This window comes from Myxocyprinus asiaticus, chromosome 21 (assembly GCF_019703515.2).
Source record: "Myxocyprinus asiaticus isolate MX2 ecotype Aquarium Trade chromosome 21, UBuf_Myxa_2, whole genome shotgun sequence".
NCBI classification, from domain to species: domain Eukaryota; kingdom Metazoa; phylum Chordata; class Actinopteri; order Cypriniformes; family Catostomidae; genus Myxocyprinus; species Myxocyprinus asiaticus.
This window is the reverse complement of record NC_059364.1, coordinates 7,399,770-7,424,235: the sequence shown is the minus strand read 5'-3', so window position 1 is coordinate 7,424,235 and position 24,466 is coordinate 7,399,770. Positions and strand designations below refer to the sequence as shown.

Below are 24,466 nucleotides of genomic sequence, written 5' to 3'. Positions count from 1 at the left end.
GCTGTGTACACCTGGTATTAAAGGGATAGTTCACTCAAAAAATGTAAATTCTCTCATCATTTAATGACCCTCACTGCCATCCCAGATGTGTATGCTTTCTTTATTCTACTTAACACAAACAAAGATTTTTAGAAGAATATCTCAGCTCTGTAGGTCCATAAAATGCAAGTGAATGGTGACCAGACCTTTGAAACTCCAAGAAAGAGATAAAGTCAGCATAAAAGTAATCTTGACAGCAATCTCCTTGGCGATCAAAGTGTAATTGAGCTTGAAATCATGATCATGCCTAGATACTTCAATGACAAGATGTACAGTGAAAAATTAATTACATTTTGGTCTATTCTCACCCAAAACCAACTGGATTGATTCAGAAGACATTGATTAAACCACTGGAGTCTTATGGATTACCCTTTAAGATTCAATCATAAGTCGTCAGGTGAGACGCATCACAGTTTACACCTGGTCTCTCAAATGCTTCTCCTGTGACGACTTGTGTTTGGATTTCGAGAGGAGGGTCTTTGATTTCATGACTGCATACGTCACTCAATATGTCAGTGTGCTACTGCATGAAAATAAAGTGCAAAAGTTTAAATTAGACAATTAAAATCACAATAAAAATCGGCACATGGTTTCTCACTATTATACTGAAATTCAATGTAATCAAACATGTGACATTATATACTAATATATGGGTTATTTTAGTTGAGTACTTGAATAACTGAGCTTTGGGTGTGTGTGCTTCTCATCTGGGTCACTGGCATGTTGATATTGGGCACACTGTTCCGTTAAGTTCTTGTGCATGTATGTACTTTATCCAATTTTCAGACTGTTATTTCAACATGATCACACAGAAAGTCAACATGTTGTTTCTGAGTATTCCAGTGTCCCTAGAATCAGTCACATTATGCCGACTCACTGAGAAGCTTTATCTCCAAGACATTTTTTTCATCAGCTCAAGTGTGTTTGCCTTCCCTTGTGGCGCAACCAAAAGCGCATTGAAACCAGGAAGGAATCATGTTCGCATAATCAGTAACAAGTGTGATTTGGAGGTTGCATTTATCCCTCTAACATTACATTTTTACTCCACTGATTGTTTGGTTTAGGGTTTGGGTTGGAGGGTTCAGTTTATAAAGTATGCATTCCTCTTTACTGTATTAAAGCCTGAACAGCTAAAAACAACTCGTTTCACAACTCGCTTTTGGCGCACCTCGATGGACATTTAATCCAGAAAAGGGAGTTCACTCGTGCCCATACGCCAAACAACACTTACAGCTTTGGCCACTTGGGGCAGTGTTTCAAATTTCGGTAAGCACAGATTGATTTTAGCTAAAGAAAAGTTAACCTACATCAGGCCTGATTAGCATTTACACAACAAGTGCAATGTGTCATATGTGTTTCTGACTACGAATGTAGTTTGAGTGATTTGATCGCAAAATGTTTTGGACCCCTTCTACACCTGTATTTAGCGACTTACACAATGCTCATACTTTTTTGAAACAGTTTACCATAGTTCATTTTTAATACTTATTTTTTAATATTTATTTTCTTGGATCTGGGAAGAGAGAAACGGTTGCGTTCACTCATCTCACAAAAAAACACCCCTTCAGTTGCGCAAGCTGATTTTCAACCACCTCGCTAGAAATTCCACCAAATTTCCCCAAGACAATAATCAGCGTCAACAGAAAGTATGAAAACATATCGACCATAACTGGGCTAGATTTGTTTGTTTATATATCTGTGGGTGTGTGTTTGTTTTACAAATGTGTATGTTTATTTGTGTGCTTTCATATATTTTATTTAGCCAGTAGTCAGATCTGAGTCTTTGTGCCTGTATGTGTGTGTTTTCCCTCAACCATGTGTTTCTCATTACTCAAGCACCTGCACCAGACTCTAAATGTCCATCTACTGCAGTCAATACTCAACTACTCTTACAACAACAAACTAAAATGTGTAAACAAATCTACACCTGACATCACAAGTTTATATTCCTCTTAGAGCAAAGGTTTCATAAGGACACAAACTACAGCTCCACTGACTCTCTCTGGTGTCTTTAAACTGTCCATGATGAAGGTTTATTAATTTCTGCACCACTAGTGGTACCCAACAAATATATATATATATATATATATATATATATATAAGATTTACTTAACATTCCAGCTAATCTATCATACTGTAGTTTGGTCAAAAAGGTTTCCAACACCTTTTGAACAATTAATTTCCATGATGTTTCCTGATAACTAGATATGGACTTTTTATAGAGTATTTTAAAATTGTAAAAAAAAAAAAAAATGTCATACTTTGAAATATTTATACTTAAAGCTACACTATGTAACTTTTGGCCCTCTAGCGGTTAAAAAATAAAACTGCATGCATCTTGTGTAAGAACATTGTTTTGGTTGTACTTCAGCTCTGTTCCTCTGTGCGGATGAATGTGGTTTGAGGCACCGGTGTACACATGAATTCAGGACATGTAACAAGCGAATAGACAAATAAATAACAAAAGAAAGGAAAAGACAGATACAATATAAATTACGTTACAAAAATTAGGCAACGTTTGTTAACATTAGATACAATGATTGCTAGTCTGATAAGGTCAAACATTGTAAAGTTTTTATAACTGCAGGATATTCTGGCAAAATAGACCACGATAGAAACTAATTTATAGACTGTCATTGTTACCAACCAGTGGTCAACATCATTTCAAGACTCACATGTCCTTGGCAAGCCTGGGACTAAAGGATTTATTTATATAAATTATTGCCATTATAAAGAAAAATACACATGTGTGCTGGCAAGTGAAAAGTTCTGCACTGATTACAGTATAATTACTGTATTTCAGACGTGTGTGTGTGTGTGTGATTACACATAAACTTTATACATAAACCATATCAATATAATATCTTACCTGTTGAGTAAGAAAAAAGCCATCTCTGGGTCGCTTTTAAATCCTTTCAGATCTTGGAGTTGTCGCCACCTCTGAAAAGCCAAGCCCATATTGATTTGGGTTTTATTACGGACTCTGTCGCTTTCACTTTTTGCTTGTAGACTGTGCTCTGTTCGGGGTTTCCTTGTTTTTACAACTGGTGATTCCCCAGAGGTTTGCCATTTTGAATGATCCATGGTCAGTTTTTCTCATTCACTGTGACAACAAACTTTCAGCTTCATGCTACTCACACACCATACACGCGCTACAGTAGTCGGAGCTTATTTTCCCTGTGTACGGATATGACGTGAAAACGCACGGGTGAATGACGCATGTACACAATTTCCCACAGGTTTATCAAAGTAAAGACATGGTTTGGAAGATGGATTTTTGTTGCATTCTCTCATTAATAACATTTTGTTATTTTTTTTACAAAAAAAATTTACATAGTGTCGCTTTAAGCATACCTTAGCATAACTAGAAAATATTATATTTACCATAGAATTTTCCATTATTTTTTAAAAAGATTTTATGAAATCACAAATTTAATAATCCCTAATAGTTCCAATATTTCCAGGTTTTTAATGGCCATGGAACCCTGTATTTTGTGCTGTGTGTTTTTATATGTGGTCTTTTAAAAATTCTTCAATCAAATTCTAAAAATCCTTTGTATTGATTACTGAATAGATGCCATTGTCTCTGTTCATTTTATGTTGGTGTGTCTGTCTGGTTGACACTGCAGCTCAGGTGGGCTGTGCGAGTGTGTGTGAACAGGTTTGAGGTCAGGTGACCCCTCCAAGCACACCTGTGGCTGTTTATAAGACAGGCCGTTTGTTGTGACATACTGGACAAATACCACAGTGTCTCCATCAACATGACCAGCATCCCTCAGAGTCATCGCCATGGCAGGCAGACGCTCACTGACAGATCAGGTTGCTCCTCTGTCTTTCCCACTGCTTAATCTTCTCATTCTTCTTTTACTATATTTCCTTCTTTGTCACAGTTTTACAGTCAACAATCCCTGGGTCTCTCCACAATAAGCGTTGTAAACCATGTCTGAACATTACCACATTCTATAAGAGAAAATAAAATATTAAAGAATCATAAAAATATTTTTTTATATATATATTTTTTTATCCCCTTTTCTCCCAATTTTTGGAATGCCCAATTCCTACTACTTAGTAGGTCCTTGGTTACTGACCTCAATCCGGGTGGCAGAGGACAAGTCTCAGTTGCCTCCGCTTCTGAGACAGTCAATCTGCACATTTTATCACGTGGCTTGTTGTGCATGACACCGCGGAGACTCCGCATGTGGAGGTTCGTGCTACTCTCCGCAATCCACGCACAACTTACCACGTGCCACATTGAGAGCGAGAACCACTAATCGCGACCACGAGGAGATTACCCCATGTGACTCTACCCTCCCTAGCAACCGGGCCAATTTGGTTGCTTAGGAGACCTGGCTGGAGTCACTCAGCATTCCCTGGACTCCAGGGGTGGTAGTCAGCATCAATACTTGCTGAGCTACCCAGGCCCCACCTTCTGGAGCCCCTTTGAGGACAGGGAGTGAATTTATTTTCTGAAACAGTTTTGCATTCCATCACCAAATTTTTGCTTTCCCTCGCAATAGTTTGCGTTGCCTCGCAATTATTTTGGCTTCAATCGCGCAGAATCTCCAAGTGTCTGTATATACTGCCATACTCTAAAAAAGAACAACAGAAGTAATCTAACTTTGAATAAGTAATAGACTGTAGACATATTCACTACTTTCTTAATGATTATTTGTCTTTTTTTTTTATCACTATCCACTTTTGTTGTATGAAAGAGCAACTTGGATATTCTGCCTAATATTTTATACTGGTTTGAAATGGCGTTCCGGTGTGTAAATGATGACAAAATGTTTATATGTGAATTAGCTATTCCTAAAGCTAAGAATAATAGTAGGCTACAATGCCACTGAATGTATTCCCTTTAAATTAAACTCAAACCTCAAATTTTCTCAGGTTTTCTAAGAATTAGCCCCGCCCCTTTTCTCTCTCTTGTTCCATCTGAGTGATTCAGTGACTGGTGTCCAACTCTTGCTGCAGCGGTTCCTTTGTGTGTCTTGGATCGGGTCAGTTCTTCTGACACATGTCGGGTCTTTGTGTCTGCCATGCTATTCCTCATTCCCACACTTTCCACATTCTTCTTATTCATTTAAATCTCTCTTTTTTTCTCCAAGTCTAAAACACGCTAAGACTTTGGCTGATGTTCTGATGAAGAATTTGTGTGTGTGCCACAGTATTTTCATAGCTTATCACAAAATCTGCTGCCAGAGAGTACTATAAACACCATTATGAAGAGATCTTTGTAATTTAGTTTTTCGATTTGCTTTTATGAAATTGATTATACAAAAGGTGTACATTTAGTACAATCGGTCACATACATTAAAGGAATAGTTCACCCAAAAAAGAAAATTCTGTCATTATTTACTCACCCTAAAGTAGTTCCAAACCTGAATACTGTTATTTATTCAGTGTGGAACACCAAGAAGATTTTTTTTCAAGAATCTTCACACAGCTCTTATCCATATATTAGTTCAAAGTTACCGTGTCTGACTATAGGTCCATCTATTGTGTGGTTCAACCACTGCGGCCAATGGAAACAATTTAAATAAAATTATTTTAAACAAAAATGAGAGAACTTAATTCATTTTTAAAGTTGACTCATTGGTTTTATGAAAGTAAGACTTTGTTATATAGTAGTAATTTTATCTGAGTTATGTAGGACCTACTTTTTGTTCTTAAAGTACAAAAGAATCATGGAAATAAACCAAAAGAAATCCATCAAGTAACCTTTAGTTTAATAAACTTAAGAGTTTAAAAATAATCTACACACACACACAGTCAGTTGGGTAACTTCCTTAAAATAAGTAATACCCTACAAATGACTTTGCTAAAACTGTAATCGTATTACTTTACTGATTATTTAATCTAAAAAGTAATTTCATTACTAATTATTTTACTTTTTTAGTTACTTTCTAAATGACTTTTCTTAGAAGTTTTTGGCTTTCCACTCCGATTCAAAATGTCTATTTTTCTTCCTCATTCATTGTCGCACACCCTTCAGCTGTCACAGAAACGCTAACAGATGTACATATAAATGAATATTTTAAATGTATAATACATATTACTTTAGCGCAAGTAAGTAATGTACTTAAAAGTAATGTGTTTAATTGAAAGTCAGTCATTATAATCTGATTACAAGAATTAAATTGTAATGTGTTACTCCGCTTGTTTGACTAAAACGTAATTACATTACAGTAACTAATTACTTGTAATTGTACACACCCAACACTGCACACAGTGCCATAGAGTAACCTGATTAAAAAAATGGGTGAAAACAAGCATTATACAGTGGGTGGTTACGTTTACCTAAGACCAAAAGCAACCAAATAAATTATTCATTGAAATATATAATCTGAATCCATTAACACAAGCTTTTAAGTCATTTTTGTCTTTGTCTCCCTTGTTCAATAAATTAAACTTATGACTGTATAAAGAGCAATGTTAACAGAGGAAATGGTTTATAATTGCAGAGGCCAAATCTCAGGGAAAGTGCAGTTATGATACTTTATATTCCTCTTAGAGCAAAGGTTTCATAAGGACACAAATACAGCTCCACTGACTCTTTAAACCGTCCATGATGTAGGTTTATTAATTTCTGCACCACTAGTGACACCCAACAGAAAAATTATGAAAAAAAAAAAAAAAAAACAAACTGTATAAAATGAAGGGAACATTGAAGCTTAATTATGCCAATAAAATTTCAGAGTTCCTTCAGGTCCAATACTGTAAAGGTAGATAAAAATCTTTATTTATTTACAGTTTTACTATTAGTATTTAGTAAAAGTTAGTTTTGAATAGCACTTGTTTTAAAGCCACGTCACAGAAAATAAAGCCTTGTCATTCCAAGCCTGTATGTCCTTCTTTCTCCTGTTGAACACAAAATCGAAAATATAAAGGATGTCTTGTTGACTGATCTCAACACAATAGTAGTTGATAATGATACACTTTAAAGCTTAAAAAGGACCCAAAAGTAGTCCATGTGACTTATGCATCATATTCCATGTCTTGTGAAGGCATACAGTTTTGGTGGGAACAACCTTAAATATATACTCACTGAGCACTTTACTAGGAACATCTGTACACCTATTTCTTTATGCGATTATCTAATCAGCCAATTGTGTGGCAGCCATGCAATGCATAAAATCATACAGATGCGGGTTAGGAGCTTCAGTTAATGTTCACATCAACCATCAGAATGTGGAAAAATGTGATCTCAGTGATTTGGACTGTGACATGATTGTTGGTGCCAGATGGGCTGGTTTGAGCATTTCTGTAACTGCTGATCTCCTGGGATTTTCACACACAACAGTTTCTAGAGTTTACTCAGAATAGTGCCAAAAGCCAAAAACATCCAGTGAGCAGCAACAAAGAAAGAAAGACAGACAGACAGACAGACAGAAAGAACAAAAGAAAGAAAGAAAGAAAGAAAGAAAGAAAGAAAAAGAAAGAATGAAATATCACAAAAGTCACAGTCTCTTACTTAAAGGAAAATCTAATGCTGCTTTCACATGCTATCAGAATTATTGAAATAATTCCATCTGGAAGTTGCACATGAAAATCCTTTAAGTCAAAATAATAGCTGTAAAATTAATAAAACCTATTGTGTTAGTGCTTGCCAGTTCAGACACATACATTTGTGTAATCAATAACCATTTAATGCATGTTGTAAATTTTTTACACAGAGAAAATAGCATGTATTTGACCAAAATTCAATCATTTTCAGTAAGTTAACTAACATGTATTACGGTGTAATCATGATTAATGTTAATCTATAGTTTTACCATTGTTAGTTCAAATCTTTCTTTTTTGTGTGTCCCTGGAAAAACATACTTTGTTACACTTTTGATAGAGTCTTGTTAATATATCATTGGACATTGGATTATTGGTATATTTTTCTGTCTGATTTTATTACTGTTGATCTTGATTTTAATCTATTGCATTCTGCTTATTCATTTTATTGTGAATTTGGATCACTGATTAATAGTCTCTTGCACATGGACCAAAGCCCATCCCCGTGTCAGTCGTGTTACATATGGTTAAAACATCTACATTACAGGAAGATGATTAATGCTTAATGCATGTAAGATGTTTAATGCAGCTTTGGGGTTTTGTTTTCTGTCATTATCTGACACAACCACAGTCCATTTTAAGTGATGTTTCGTAGGTGAATTCAGACTATAAAAGAGCTGTGATCAGCTCATAAACGGTATCATCTACTGAGCTTCAGTCTTCTGATTCCAGGTAAGGTCTTGTGTGAACTGTCTTGTCAATATCATCAAATATATATCATCATTGTGGATCTTTATGAATAAAAGTTAGCAGTTGTAGTACAACTGTACATCTATTCTTTGAGGAATGTTGCTTTTCCTAAACAGTTTATGTTGTTCGTACTGAAATAATCTATAAAAATGTAAAATGTATAAAAATATTTTGTCTGTTGTACTTGTTGACTTTAGAGTATTTCTTCATGAAGAATCATGTTGGCAAAATTTTTAAGAAAGTCAAACGTAATTGTTTAATGTAGCTTTACTTGTTTTCTTTTTAGGTCCTTATCTGAAAGAGCTACTCTCCATTTTCAGTGACGTTTCCTGAGTTAATTCGGACTGTAAAAAGAACCATTATCAGCTCATAAACTACCATCATCTACTGATAAGCAACATCTTCAGTCTTGTAAGTATCCACAGTCTGATGCAGGTGTTATTTGTGTGTTCATATTGTCACCGCTCTTTGGGAGTAATAGGTTTTTCAAGATTTGTTATCTGGCAACAATTAAACAGGTACAGAAAAACATACACTCACCGGACACTTTTATAAGGTACACCTGTACATCTACTTATTAATGTGATTACCTAATCAGCCAATCATGTGGCAGCAGTGTAATGTGTAAAATTATGCAGATATGGGTCAGGAGCTTCAGTTAATGTTCACATCAACCATCAGAATGGGGAAAAAATGTGTTCCCTATCTGTCACTCACTCGACGTTGGTGTCGATGTAGTGACACTAGGGGTCACTCTTGGGAGCCCGAGACACCTCTGGTCTTTGATAAAAGGCCAATGAAAATTGGCCAGTGGTATTTGCATGCCACTCCCCAGGACATATGGCTATAAAAGGAGCTGGTATGCAACCACTCATTCAGATTTTCTCTTCGGAGCCGAACGGTCATGCTCATTGAGCTGAATACTACTGTTCATTCACCTCTGCTGGATCTGACGGCGCATTTCAGAGGCTTCTCCCCCCTCTGCACTGGTGCACTGCAGAGAACGCCTCTGGGCACTTCGGCAGAAAAACTAGAGAGTATGTTTGCTGAAAGAGCATTTTTCCCCTCTAAAAGAGTATATATTTCTCTAAAAGAGCGCACACATGGAACGTCTTTTTAAAGACGCATCTTTTTAAAGACGCTTTTCTGATTGTGTGTTATTCCTGGTTGCGCTCGTTATCTCTCGCCTTCTGACGGTCACGATCACTGTCTTTCGTGTCTGGGCACTGCTCACGTGGAGACAGCGTTCGTGGATGGTCATGTTCTCATTGCGAGAATATGTCCATGGCAATGTTGCGGTCACGGCTCACGTTCGTAAGAAAGCGAGCCACCCCAGAGGCTCCCGCCTCGGTCCTTTTACCCACGGGTATGAGGCCAGTGCGGCTAGCACTGGGGGCGATTTGGGGACCCCAATGGGACCGCCTCCGCCGGGTATCCCCCCGCGGACCTCCCATTCCCCAGCATGCTCGTCTGCCCCGATCGGGCTTCCGGGCCCGCGAAAGTGACGAGCTCTCGAGCGCAGCATCGGAGAGTGGGCTCGTCCAGTCGGAAGCCTCAGCTGGGGTCCTCCCTTCGGGGTCGGTTGCCCAGTCACAGGCTGACGCAGAGATGACGACATGCTTTCCCGGGCAGCCGCGAGCATCGGCTAGAGTGGAACTCACTGCTCTTCCCTGAACCCTCGCAGCTCGGTGATTGGTTCCTGGGCTCGCGGCGCCGCTCAAAGCCATGCCCCGCCCCCGTTCCTTTCTTCCCGGAAGTGAATGAAGAGCTGACAGGGTCGCGGGAGGCACTTTTACTGCCCGGTCCCGATCTTTTCAGCTTCCCTGCCCTCACTACCCTCGATGGTGGGGCGGCCAAGGGCTATGCGGCAATCCCCCGGTGGATAAAGGCGCTCGCGGTGCACCTATGCCCGCAGATCGCCGCCACCTGGCGTGGGTGCCCAAAGCCCCTGTCCAAAGCCTGTAGGTTTATGTCGTCTCTGATGGCCAAGGCCTACGGTGCCGCTGGACAAGCCGCCTCCGCCCTGCACGCCATGGCTCTCCTGCAAGTCCGCCAAGGTGCTAAAGGAACTGCACGAGGGTAGTTCTGCCCCAGGATTGATGCAGGAACTGCGCTCGGCGACCGACCTCGCTCTCCGAGCAACGGAGGTCACGGCGCGGTCTCTCGGGCAGACAATGGCCACACTAGTGGTCCAGGAGCGCCACCGTTGGCTCAACCTGGTCGAGATGGGTGAGGCCGACAAGACACGATTCCTTGCTGCCCCCATTTCCAAGGCGGGCCTATTCGGTGACACCGTCGAGGACTTTGCCCAGCAGTTTTCGATGGTAGAGCAGTAGAGGGATGCTAGCCGGCATATCCTGCCCCGGCGCAGCTCAAGATCCTCACCTCATCTACTCATCGCCAAGGGCGTCCCCCTGCGGTGACTGCACTGGCTCCGCCGCAGCCCGCCCCTTCGGCCCGGCCCCGGCATGGATCCCACTGCAGGAAGCAGACGCCACCCATCTTGCGGCCGCCCAAAACCCGTAAAAGGCTTCAAAGCGCCCTTGAGATGGGTGACCCAGGGACAACGAAACCCGCTGCTCTGGAGTGGTAAGCAGATCTCCATCTTTTTGTTACCTTTTGCATTTAATTGCACTGCATGCCCAAGTGGCTGCAGTACTCAAGGGCTCAGCAAGAGCGGTTTCCTTGTTCCCTGGGTCATGTATCCGTTGTGTACGGCCGTCATCACGACCACCGTCCACCACTCTATTTGGCAGGTTTAGCGCTCCAGCGGCAGTCTCCCGCACCTGAGCGCCCAGCTGTGGCACAAATCCGCCCCCGATGTGACAGTCTCCATGGGTCACGAGGACAGGCCTCTTCCTCCCCCGTCCCAGGCTGTTCCGGGGGTGGTCACAAGGAGCCAGGTAAGTGCTTCGATGTCCTTAGACTCAGCACGGCCACGACGTGGTGTGGCACCTCGAGCTCCACCCCGCCGCGAGGCCCCACCTGCTGGTGCGTCCGATGACATTGTCCCTTTGGTCCCCCTTGCATGGAACTTGGACGCATGGCTTGTGCTTTCCAATCTGGCACGAGGGCTGGTCCGGACCATCCGACTCGGCTGCGCAATCCACTTCGCCGGGCATCCGCCTAGGTTCAGCGAAAACGCTGCTACCTTGCGCGGAGATCGCTACCCTCCTACGGAAGGGCGCGATAGAACCTGTCCCTCCAGCCGAGATGAAGAAGGGGTTTATCAGCCCCTACTTCATCGTACCAAAAAAAGGTGGTGGGTTGAGGCCAATCTTGGACCTGTGAGTTCTGAATTAGGCTGTACACAGACTCCCGTTCAAGATGCTGTCGCAAAAACGCATTCTGGCGAGCGTCCGGCATCAAGATTGGTTCGCGGTGGTGGACCTGAAGGATGCGTACTTCCACGCCTCGATCCTTCCTCGACACAGACCCTTTCTGTGGTTCGCGTTTGAGGGTCAGGCGTATCAGTACAAAGTCCTCCCTTTCGGCCTGTCCCTGTCTCCTCGCGTCTTTACGAAGGTCGCAGAGGCTGCCCTTGCCCCGTTAAGGGAGGTGGGCATTCGCGTTCTCAACTATCTCGACGACTCTCGAGACGTGTTGTGCGCACACAGGGACCTGGTGCTCTCACACCTCAGCCGGCTAGGGCTTCGGGTCAACTGGGAAAAGAGCAAGCTCCTCCCGGTTCAGAGCATCTCTTTTCTCGGTTTGGAGTTGGACTCAGTCTCCTTGACGGCGCGCCTTACGAACGAGCATGCCCAGTCGGTGCTGACCTGTTTGAAGGTGTTCAAACAGGGAGCAGCGTTTCCACTGAAACTTTTTCAGAGGCTCCTGGGGCATATGGCATCATCGGCGGTGGCCACCCTGCTCAGGTTGATGCATATGAAGCCGCTTCAGCACTGGCTTCAGACTCGAGTCCTGAGACGGGCATGGCATCGGCCTCTGGACGGATCCACGACTGCATTGGCACATCAACTGCCTCAAGTTGTTGGCAATTCTGCTCGCCCTGCGGAGGTTTCGGCCGTTGATCCAGGGCAAGCATGTGTTAGTTCAGACAGACAACACGACAACGGTAGCATATGTCAACCGCCAAGGTGGTTTGCGCTCTCGTTGTATGTCACAACTCGCCCGCCGTCTCCTCCTCTGGAGTCAGCAGCACTTCAAGTCGCTGCGAGCCACTCACATCCCGGGCAACCTCAACACTACAGCGGATGCGCTGTCACAACAGGTTACCCTCAGGGGAGAGTGGAGACTCCACCTTCAGGTGGTCCAGCTGATTTGGAGTCGATTCGACAGGCACAGGTGCACCTGTTCGCCTCCCAAGAATCCTCCCCACTGCCCGCTCTGGTACGCCCTGACCGAGGCCCCCCTTGGCATAGATGCGCTGGCACACAGCTGGCCCCCTGGCATGCGCAAATATGTGTTTCCCCCAGTGAGCCTGCTTGCACAGACCCTGTGCAAGGTCAGGGAGGACAAGGAGCAGGTCATCCTGGTAGCACCCTACTGGCCCACCCAGACATGGTGCTCAGACCTCATGCTCCTCGTGACAGCTTCCCCCTGGCGAATTCCCCTGAGGAAGGACCTTCTTTCTCAGGGAAGGGGCGCCATCTGGCACCCGCGCCAAGACCTCTGGAATCTCCATGTCTGGCCCCTAGACAGGACGTGGAAGACCTAAGCTGTCTCCCATCTGCGGTGGTAGACACGATCATTCAGGCTAGGGCCCCCTCTACGAGGCGCCTGTATGCCTTTAAGTGGCGTCTGTTCGCTAAGTGGTGTTCTTCTCGTCGGGAAGACCCCCAGAGATGCGCAGTCGGATCAGTGCTTTCCTTCCTGCAAGAGAGGTTGGAAGGGAGGCTGTCCCCTTCCACCTTGAAGGTGTACGTTGCTGCCATAGCAGCACACCACGACTCAGTCGACGGTAAGTCCTTAGGGAATCATGACCTGATCATCAGGTTCCTAAGAGGTGCCAGGAGGCTGAATCCCTCCAGTCCGTGCCTCGTTCCCTCATCGGACCTCTGTAGTTCTTCAGGGTCTACAGAGAGCCCCCTTTGAGCCTTTGCAGTCAGCCGAGCTTAAGATGCACTCCTTGAAGACTGCCCTCCTGACTGCGCTCACTTCCATCAAGAGGATATGTGACCTGCAAGCGTTCTCTGTCAGCGAAACGTGCCTGGAGTTCGGTCCAGTTTACTCTCACGTGATCCTGAGACCCTGACCGGGCTATGTGCTCAAGGTTCCCACCACCCCTTTAGGGACCAGGTGGCGAACCTGCAAGCGCTGCCCCAGGAGGAGGCAGACCCAGCCCTGTCGTTGCTGTGTCCGGTGCGTGCTTTACGCATCTATTTGGATCGCACGCAGAGCTTTAGAATCTCTGAGCAGCTCTTTGTCTGCTTTGGTGCACAGCGGAAAGGAAGCGCTGTCTCCAAGCAGAGGATCGCCCACTGCCTCATTGACGCCATAACTATGGCATATGTCGCCTAGGACATGCCGCCCCAGGTAGGGCTACCAGCCCATTCTACCAGGGGTGTAACGGCTCCCTGGGCCCTGGCCAGGGGTGCCTCTCTAACAGACATTTGCAGAGCAGTGGGCTGGGCAACACCCAACACCTGTGCAAGGTTCTACAACCTCCAGGTGGAACCGGTTTCATCCCAGGTAGTGGCACGCAACACAAGTGGATAAGCCCGGGATAGCTGGCCGGGTGTATCACTTGCACATAGGACCTTCCACCTCCCTTGGAGCTGAAGACGTGCACTGTTAATTCCCAGTAGTGTTCACAAACTTTGTTCCCTGGTTGACTTCCTCCGAGCCCTGTGGCAGTCGAGTTTTCGGAGAGACTCGCTGCCGGCCCAGTACATGCGCTAACTAAGAGCACTGTTCTTGGGTAGGTGCTCCGCATGTGGCGGTTCCCTGTAAGGCTAACCCCATGCGATATATATCTTCCGCTAGTTCGTTTCCCTGCTGGCAAACTGCATCTTCCTTGGGCAGAGCCCTCTGCCCCAGTCTCCATGTTTGTAGTAACTCCTCCCCCATTGGGCAGGATCTACCTTGAAGGCTCTCCACATGGTTGGAAAGACCATGTGAGGTATTCTTCCACTTAAATATCCCCCCCCTCTTTGGGCGAAGTGTGGTCTCCGTGGTGTCTTCCCCTTGGGAGGGACACCCCCCGACTAGACCTGGCGGCCCAGTCGGATAATCCCCCTTCTTTTTTAGGGAGTGGAAAAAGATAAGGGGAAAAAAGGCCACGACTGGTTTAAGCCTGTCTCTATCTTTGGGTAGTCGACTTGTCCCCAAAAAGGGCCGTTCGACACTCATAACTATGTTGGGGAGGTTACATGTCAACCTGGTGTGCTGGCTATGAGGCACACAGCAAGTCTGCCCACCACACACCGCCAGTTCACGTAACACAGTTCAGCCTTGTGGCGTTTTGTATAGGGACCCCTAGTGTCACTACATTGACACCAACGTCGAGTGTGTGACAGATAGGGAACGTCATGGTTACTGGTGTAACCTCCGTTCCCTGATGGAGGGAACAAGACGTTGTGTCCCTCCTGCCACAACGCTGAACTACCCGCTGAAATGGCCGGACCTTATATCGGCTCCTCAGCATAAAACCTGAATGAGTGGTTGCATACCAGCTCCTTTTATACCCGTATGTCCGGGGGAGTGGCATGCAAATACCACTCGCCAATTTTCATTGGCCTTTTATCAAAGACCAGAGGTGTCTCGGGCTCCCAAGAGTGAACCCTAGTGTCACTACATCGACACCAACGTCTCGTTCCCTCCATCAGGGAACGGAGGTTACACCAGTAACCATGATGATCTCAGTGATTTAGACTGAGGCATGATTGTTGGTGTCAGATGGACTGGTTTGAGTATTTCTGTAACTGCTGATCTCCTGGGATTTTCACGTACAACAGTCTCTAGAGTGTATAGAGCAGTGTATATTAACTAGCATTAACAATGATACATTCTGTAAAAATATATTGTTCATTGTTAGTTCATGATAACTAATGCATTAACTAATTTTAACAAATAGAACTTTACTGTAAAGTGTTACAATGTTAAATTCTTAACATTATTAGTCAAAATGGACAAACGGACAAACATTAGACAGTAATGTAAACCCACTTCGCAATGCATTATCGGCTGACTGGAATGCAGCCCATAAATGTAATTTTTTGTCTCTATAGTCGCAATCACACATACTGTATAGCCTTTTCCAGAAAATTAACTGCAATTGTAAATAACGGAAAATAACGGTAAATTTAGCACTGGTTATTTTCCTGAATGAGAAGTTGTAACATTGCCTGAAAATTTCAGTTTTGATGCTATGTGTGAACAGTGTCGTAAGATTAATGGTTTGAGCACGTTAGGACGCGCTGATGTAATATGGATATGGTTCCGTTACTCTTGAGTAAAAAAAAAAAAAATCTTAAAAGTAGACGGATACTGAAATTATTCCATTTAATTGGAGGATGTAAAAATGTATAGAGGAAATCTGGTAGTGTATGATGCTCCATGACTCAAATCTGAAGTTTTATGGTGAGCAGCCAATGGAAATCGACTGCATGCGGGCACAACGAAGAAACAGAGATGGCGAACAAGCACTCATAGTCAAGAGAAAACATTTAACACCAATCACTTCCAATTCATGTCGCAAAATTTGTCAACTGATAGAATAACTAACTTCATCTAAGAGTTTAATGGCATTTTGGTGCTGATGTGTGAATGGTCACATAACAAAAAAAGGGAAACTGTTGCATGTGTGAATAGCAGATGTTGTACATCTACCAATAAAGGCAATCCAACAGTTTCTAAATCTAACGTCTTCTAAATGACTAAATGTGACTGTAAATGTAAATTGCTAGTGCATACAGTATCAGATATATAAAAAATTATGTTTAATTAGGCTGAATGTTTTAGAAAATAACTTTAAACATTTCATTAGCAAGGTAAATTCCAAGACTTTATGTATGCAAAAAGCTATAATGAACTTACAATTGACCAGTATTTTTATTTGACAATTTAGCACTTATAAAACAAAGAGCAACACTTAAGTACTGTAGCACATAATGCTCATTCTCGCCCGTTCATGTTATATGAAATTTTGGGAAATGCTCCAACATGATCACATGGGAATTCAGCAAGCTGCTTCCAAATTTAGCCTATTCAAATGTGCCAGTACCCTGGCATCGGATTCGACCCCATCATGCAGCAGTGTTGTAGTACTCGAGATCGGTCTGATCTCGAGACCACTTTTTGAAGGTCTCGGTCTTGTCTCGGAATCGACTGCATTTTTACTCGGTCTTGTCTCGGTCTCAGACAAAGAGGACTCTGGATTTTATTTCAAGACCGGTCAAGACCACAACTGCGGGGATATCACTCAGTTGCCTGTGCATTGTCTGATTTATTTGTTAACATCATTACTGTGATTGGATGTAAAACTTCCTGCTTCAAATGCAAGCAATAACTTTCTAATTTGAAATTTTTGTTACTGTTAACGGCTGTCACTCCTCCCCATCCCCCTTCACGCACTCCAACAAAGTGAATGCGGGAGACAGAAGAAGAAACAGTGGCTGTCTGAGAGATGACAGCCAAATCTTCTGTAATACAATTTGGCCACCTAAACCAATATTTCCCAACCACTGTGCCCACTAGTGTGCCGTGAATGATTGTCAGGTGTGCCATGGAAAATGATCAAATTCCTCAAAATAAATAAACCGTTTTTTTCCCCTGGTATTTTAGTGAAGGCATAGAGACGGTAGAAGAGTTTTAAAGTTGCCAATTCAGTATATTTTCCATTACAAAGTATTTTATGCAACCAGTTTAAATATTTTGTCCATCATAACATTATTGTTCTAACAAACTCTAGTCCGCTGTCAAATGCAGCTCCTCACATGCCCACAAAATGATGCTTCATCATCACACTTGTAGTAAAAACATTCAGTCAGTGAACCGAATGAATGAATAGAATTCAACAGGTGTATTGTTTTACTCAAAGACTAAAAGCTGTTTATTTGTGCACAGCATAGAGACAGATGTTATGAACAGATGAGGCTTACTTGTCGTGTTTCTCTCATGAAACATAAAAAGAATATGAGAAACTGTTACATACAATTACTAAAAGCAAATTCTCCTGTTTTAAACAAGTCCAAAAACACAGTGATTCAATGTTTAGATTCTGAGGTACTGTAATCTTCACTGAGTGCGTTTGACATCTGAACTCTGTCAGTGCGACTTATGTGTTTTTTTTTCTCTCTATGAATAACACGATTTTGACGCGGATCATGAAGTTGATGAGTTTAAGTTACTACGTGCCTGTGAAGCTGACGAGTTTGTGAAGTTGTAAAGCACTGAAGTGGCTGATTAAAAGTCTTACCTGAGCCTGGACAAGTCAGAGATCGGAGATATCAAGTGGAATATCCCACATCCAATTTGAATGGAACGCAACATCTGTACCTAAACTCATCTTCACCCCTTAAGAGATTTAGTAAGTATCAGCTATACATATTAGCTACCTAAGTATTTACTGTTTGTTAGGGTGATAGTTTCAGTTGCTTGCTAGCTATTTGCCTCCTAGCTAGGTGCGCAAGCTACCTAATTTAGTTAACATATATTGAAGGATGTAGCTAATGCAGTATTAACTTTGTGAGAGACTGAGGGGACAGGGCATGTAGTGACAAATTGTTGTTCCCAAGTTACATTTTTGCTTGTGATAAACAATGACGAGACAGGCCACATAAAGCTATGTAGCTAATGTGTATAAAGTTACGTTACATCAACGTTAGCTAATGTCAGCTCCGACATAAACGCTACATGCCGCAGTAACGCTCCTTCATTTGGGTGAGAGAGCTAGAGATGTGACAGCAGAGAGTGGAGACCGAGAAATGCGCCTCCACTTATATGACAAATGTACATTTTAAATAGGCTACTTTGCTTATGTTTGGCATACTTTGTTCTATTTTCTAGATTTAACTATGTGGTTAGCAAATTGCACACATTAATACAAGGCTTGTTGTCGGTTCAAATACAACAAAAAACTTACTAGGCCTATATTGTTTAAAAAAAGACAGAGAAAAGTGTGGACTTAAGTATTGAATAATTGTTTGATATATTCTGTACTTAATGGTTTCTAGGGGAAGAGTCATCCAGAAAACCTGATGCAATGCTTGCACAAAATTTTTGTTGTTTTAGGTGGATGGTAAAACTTAGGTGGAGTGTTGAATAAAGATGGTTCAGCTGATTTCAGCTCCTTACTGTTAGTTTGTATTTGTTTGCTCATAGAAAACAAAGGAAAATTCACACACATAAAATTCACTTCTGCAATGCCTTTTGATTATTTTATCAAGACATTTCTCATAGTACACTGATACATACACACACACACACACACACGTTGGTGCGGCTATCCTTATGAGGAATCTATATAAACATAATGATTTTTATATTTTACATAAAAAAAAAATTAAAAAAAAGATTTAGTATTTTTTTTAAGCAATTTGAATTATGGGGACACTAGAAATGTCCTTATAAACCACATTTATAGCATAATATCCTTGTAATTACCAGTTTGTAACCTAAAAGGATGTCCTTGTATACCACCCAAACCCTTTTTTTTTTTTTTTTGCATGTTCCACATTTTATCGTAAAAGTGTCATGCAGTGTGGGACTGGTCTGGTCTTGGTCTTGACTCAGTCTCGCCCTGCCTTTGTCTTGGTGTTGACTTGGTCTCAACCCCTCAAAGTCTTGGTCTTGTCTCGGTCTCGATACACTCTGGTCTTGGTCTTGACTTGGTCTTGTTTTAGGTGGTCTTGACTACAACACTGTCATGCAGAGTTACTGACAAGGGCATTTACCACCAGAGATTTTTGCATCGGTTCAAATGTGTTTACCTTCTCCTGTGGTGCGCCCAGGTTTGGGAGGGTTATTTTAAAATGTATTCCACTACAGATTACAGAATACATGCTGCAAAATGTAATTTGTAACATATTTTGTTAGATTATTCAAGGTCAGTAACGTATTCTAAATACTTTGGATTACTTCTTCAGCACTGGTAGATTTTTTCACTTGTTTTGACTATAAAAACTCTGCCAGTACAGTAAGACAAAATACACGTTAAAAATACATTCTCTGAAAAACCTAAATATCTTATGCAGTGTTGTTTCTAAAACAAGATAAATCTAACTGATCTTGTTTTAAGGATTTTTAGATATTTTTACAGGAAAACAATACAAAAGTTATTATCAAGAATACGATTTTTGCTGTAATATCAAAGGTCTTAATAGAAAAAAAAAGAAATTATTATTAACGTGAATTGTCTTGATAAAAAAATATGATCGTGCCTGGTAACGTGCATGTAAAATGGCTAGAAATATCATTTTAGCTTAGCATAAAGCTGACAATTTACACAAGGTTTATTTCTATTTCTCTGCTCCAAACTTACTTCTCTGTCTGCTCGTATGAATGTAACACATCATAAGAAAGTGTTTCACCGCTGTTCAAATGCACTTTGGATCGCATCATTTATATGTATAAATGTTTTCCAATTGAAAGGACTAAATATTAAATGAAACAAATGACAATAAAATGCAAAGTAATCTCTTCAGTAATCAAAATACTTTTTGAATGTAACTGTATTCTAATTACCAATGATTTAAATTGTGGAAAAGTAGTGGAATACAGTTACTTATATTTTGTATTTTAAATACGTATTCCCGTTACATGTTTTCCGTTACTCCACAACCCTGGGCGCGCCCCAAAGCATGTTGTGTTAGTAGCGTGGGAGACCTGGTTTCTCATCCCATGTTAAAATAAGGAAGTAATTGCGTTCACATAATGAGTTATGACCGCAATTCAGAGGTTCCATTCTCTCTCTAAGATTACATTTTTACTCCACTGACGGTTAGGTTTAGGGTTGGGGGTTGGATTTGGGGGTAGAGATATGTTAAATTTTGCATTCCTCTTTAGTGCACTATATCCTTTACAGCAAAAATAAACCTCACTTTACAACTTGGTTTTGGCACCCCCCTGTGAAAGTAGGTATAGCTGCAGGCTGGAGACCTCCAAATGGGGGCGGGAGCTCCAAACCACCAACAAAGATATAGGGAGCACCTAACCTAACCTTTTCCCTAACCCTAACCGTGTGTGGAAGTGACGCCCCCTTTTAAAGCTGGTGCAACCCTCTTTTGGAATAGGGTAATTCCGCCCTCTTTTGGAGATTCCTCCCCCTTTTGGAGATCTCCGGCCTGCAGCTATACCTGCTAGGGGAAACTGGAGCTCACACATGCCATTACGTTAAAAAAATACTTCCAACTTTGTCTACTGGGACAGTGCTTCGAATTTCGGTAAGCACAGACAGAGTTTAGCTCGAAAACAAAATGTCAACATTTTATTTCCGAATTCACTTTGCGAACAGTCTGAACTCTCATAGAAAAGGAACGCACGTTCATAACCTCGCACATAGAGAATGCTCTTAAGAGCTAAGATCCATCGTTATTGGGAAAAATAGGCAGTGCTCTTAGTTCTGTGGCCTTTGAAACATAAGTGGTTTGACCAGTTGCATGATATTGTCTGAAAGCATCTGTCAGAAATGAAAGTATATACTTCTGTTTCAAAAATGTTTCTTTATGGAGTAAAACTAATGACATAAATGATCTGTTGTTCTTTCAGTGCTGACTGTGAAGAGTTTGTGAAGAAATGGCACAATACAACATCAGCATCAACAAATCAGATGGATTCAGTCCATTCTTTGATGATGAAATGCAAGATTCTATTGAAAAAATAACATTCGCAAAGTCATTATTGATCTGGATTCTTTCCATTTTTGAGATTCCAGTCATCTTCTTAACTCTGTTTGCATTGTGTTTTCACCAGTCTCATCATGCTGCTTCAGTTTATGTCCTGTATTTGATTCTTTCTGATCTTGTACAGATTGTTTTTCTGTTATTATTGTCAATAACTGAATGGATGTCAGAAGAATTGTGGAGTGCATATCATTATTCATTGATTACGGGTCTTTATTTTATGGCGTGTATTGCATTCGAAAGATATCTTTTGGTTTCTCATCCTCACTGGTACAAAACTCACCATTCACTAAAATCCTCCTGTTTGGTTTCCTTAATCATCTGGTTTGTGCCTCTGATCTTTGCAACAATAGATGGGCGTACTTTGTACTTTCCGAGTCTGAACCGATGTATAGCATTTTTTATTCCGTACATCATAATCATTCTCTGTTTTGTTGGTACTTGGAGGGGTCTCTCTCACTCAGTATCAATCACTTCTCAAAAGCGCAAATTAATTTTGGGCAGTCTCTTCCTAGTGCTTCTGAATTACACATTTGTCATCCTCCCTTATGTAATTAGGCTTTTATTTTTTAACATTATCAAAATGTTTAATCGAACCTTATTAGGTTATAAAGTTTATATATTTATTTCCTGTCTCTTGTATCTGAACCCACTTGCTGACTGTTTATTGTACCTGTTCATGAGGAGTGATATTAATGATTTAATAAAGTTTCTTTACTGCTGGCACAGATCTGACAGACATCAGAATCCACCACAACATACAACCAGAAAAAACGCTCAGCATTATAATGTGCAGTAGACTAACAGGTGTGTAATATGATGAAGTATTGTATAGAAGTGACTTTTTATGTTAACCACCTCAGATTTTATGGCTACAGTGTTTGACATAACTTTTGAAGAGTAGTAAAACAGTAAATAAATAAAATTAGGTCACTTAAAGGTCATAAATCTATATTCAGCTGTATCGTCTGCTTCCTGTTATGAACTGATAATAATCTTTTCTGAACTATCTCAGAATGTTACAGTTACTTAAATGTAATTTTGTGCCTGTATTTGTGTATCACATAGTGGCTTGTTATATACAATAAAACACACTGTTCTGTATTCAGAATGATGACTTGAATGCTGCAAGAAATATTTTACAGAATGGAGTTAATTAACAGAGGTTCAGGAGGAGCATTTCAATTTTAATCTGACAAATCACAGCCCACGAGCAGAAGTATATAAGCCGCTGCTTACCTGCTTCCTGTGACAACTCTCCTGACATCCCAGCTCCATCCCATCTCCACCTATTTTCTAGATTCATTATGTAAATAAATCAGGACTCGAGCCGCGTCTCGCGCTAAGCTATTGTATGGCTTCAGAGATTAAATAATAGCAGAATTTTCATATAAGGGTGAATTACTACTTTAAAGAAAAACAAAAATTACAGTATGTCATGATTTACTCACCCTTATGTTGTTCCAAACCCCTATAACTAATTTTATTATGTGGAACAAAAAGGAGATTTGAGGCAGAATATTAGCCACAGTCACCATTCACCATTCACCATTCAGTTCATGTTTTTTTTTTTTTTCTTTTTTTAAATACATTTTAAAGTCAGTGGTGACTGGAGCTAACATTCTTTCTAACATCTCCTTTTGTGTCCCATGGAAGAGAGAAAGTCAGTAAGTTTTGGAACAACAAGAGGGTGAATAAATGATGACAGAATTTTCATTTTTGGGTGAACTTAACACTTTAACAATAAAACTTTGATCACGAGTCAAACAGGAACACTTTCTCGAGTGCCTGAGGTTTGTGAGGATGTGGGACAGGGGCAAAGTAGCTCCTATGAGAATAAGATGGTGCAGATTACCTGGGCAGCCGCTTTCTGCTGTGATCGAAATGCCATATGATTTGTAGCTTTGTTGGATTTGGCAGATCAAATAATTCTAAATATCACCTTATTTAACAGAGGATCAGAAGAGCATGAGAATGAAGGTATGGAAGAGAGAGGGAGAGGGCTGAGAGTGTGCAGTGCTTTTCCCAAAGCCAGAACGACTTTATGATTCAGACAGGATAAAATGCAAAAAATGTGAATAGTGCTTGCATATGCAACTCTCACTGCCGTGATGCTAGGGTGTTGTTATGAAGTTGTTTATGTGTTCTGGATGGTTTTGAATTTGTTGCTTACAGGCCACAGTCAAAAGAGCCCAACCCAATTCTGTTGCCTAGATATGGCTTGGATCCCACTTTCTTTACAAGTTTAAGGAATTTTTTTTCACCCGTTTTATTGTCTGCCGGGCAAAAAACTTAAATGTTATCGCTTAGAAAAGTAATAGCAAATCTCTCCTTATGCATTTAAGTCAACAGACTGATCACATTGTGAATTTGGCGACAGTAGGTCGGAAGTTTTAATGCTGAAATCTGTCTGAGCTTCAAAATCACTCAAATCACAGCCCCCAGTGGTCGAAGCTGGAAGTATTGATAATGTGAGCTCCAGATTCTGGGTGAAATGTCCAAAGAGTGGTGCCAAAAGCGGGTTGTATTATTTTAGTTGTAAATGATGTAATACAGTCAACAGCAATGCATATCTTATTAACCATATACCCTAACCTAAATCCCAACACTAAAACTACCCGTCAGTGGAGTAAAAATTGGATCTTATAGGGAAAATGCAACCTCTGATTCTCGCTCAGCATTAACTGCGCTTACATGGACACCATGGTATGTAAAACTCTGGGATTCCCCCAGTGTACGTGTATATACAGTATACATGGACATAAGGGGCAGTCGATATTTTACATGGGTGTGAATAAATGGGTATAGTTTATAGTGTATGTGCATTTCCCACTTTACTCCACAAAATGTTGAATTCTTTCCACTTTGTTGACTTATTGTTGGGCTCCATCCTATGACGTTAGTTATCCGGTCTGTTCACGTACATGCGCACTCTTCAAAAACCTGTAACAACATCGCTTATGCGTTTCCATGACCACATAATCCACGTACTTCTGGAGAAGCCTGGGTGTGTTAAACCGCCTTTTCGTTATCCCTTAAACGGTGTAAAGAAATCAACGTTCATGTTTACATGAAGTTTCAGTTCGCCACTTACTGCAAAAACCCTGGAAGAAACCATTTCCATGGGACCATGTCTCTGAGGCTGCTTGCGCAACGCGCTATCAGTAACATATCTGTAACATATCAGAGTTGATGCAAAAATGTCTGATGGAAGTTGCCGCTTGTCAGTAACTCGGTAGAATGTGGTTGATGTCAGGGCACTGAAACATTTGGTAGGAACCGTGTGATCTTGTTGAAGTTTAATGGTTAGGGGTTTTATTCAAAATCCACAACCTTAAGTATGAGGCTAAACATGGTAAAAAACAGAAAAG

The 24,466-nt window shown here is 41.4% G+C and overlaps 1 protein-coding gene across 1 annotated transcript in view; it reads right to left on the bottom strand.

Annotated features, from left to right (window-relative positions):
- LOC127412197 (actin-binding LIM protein 1-like) overlaps window positions 1–24,466 on the bottom strand; it is a 232,954-nt gene that overhangs the window by 60,253 nt on the left and 148,235 nt on the right. The window lies entirely within an intron of this gene.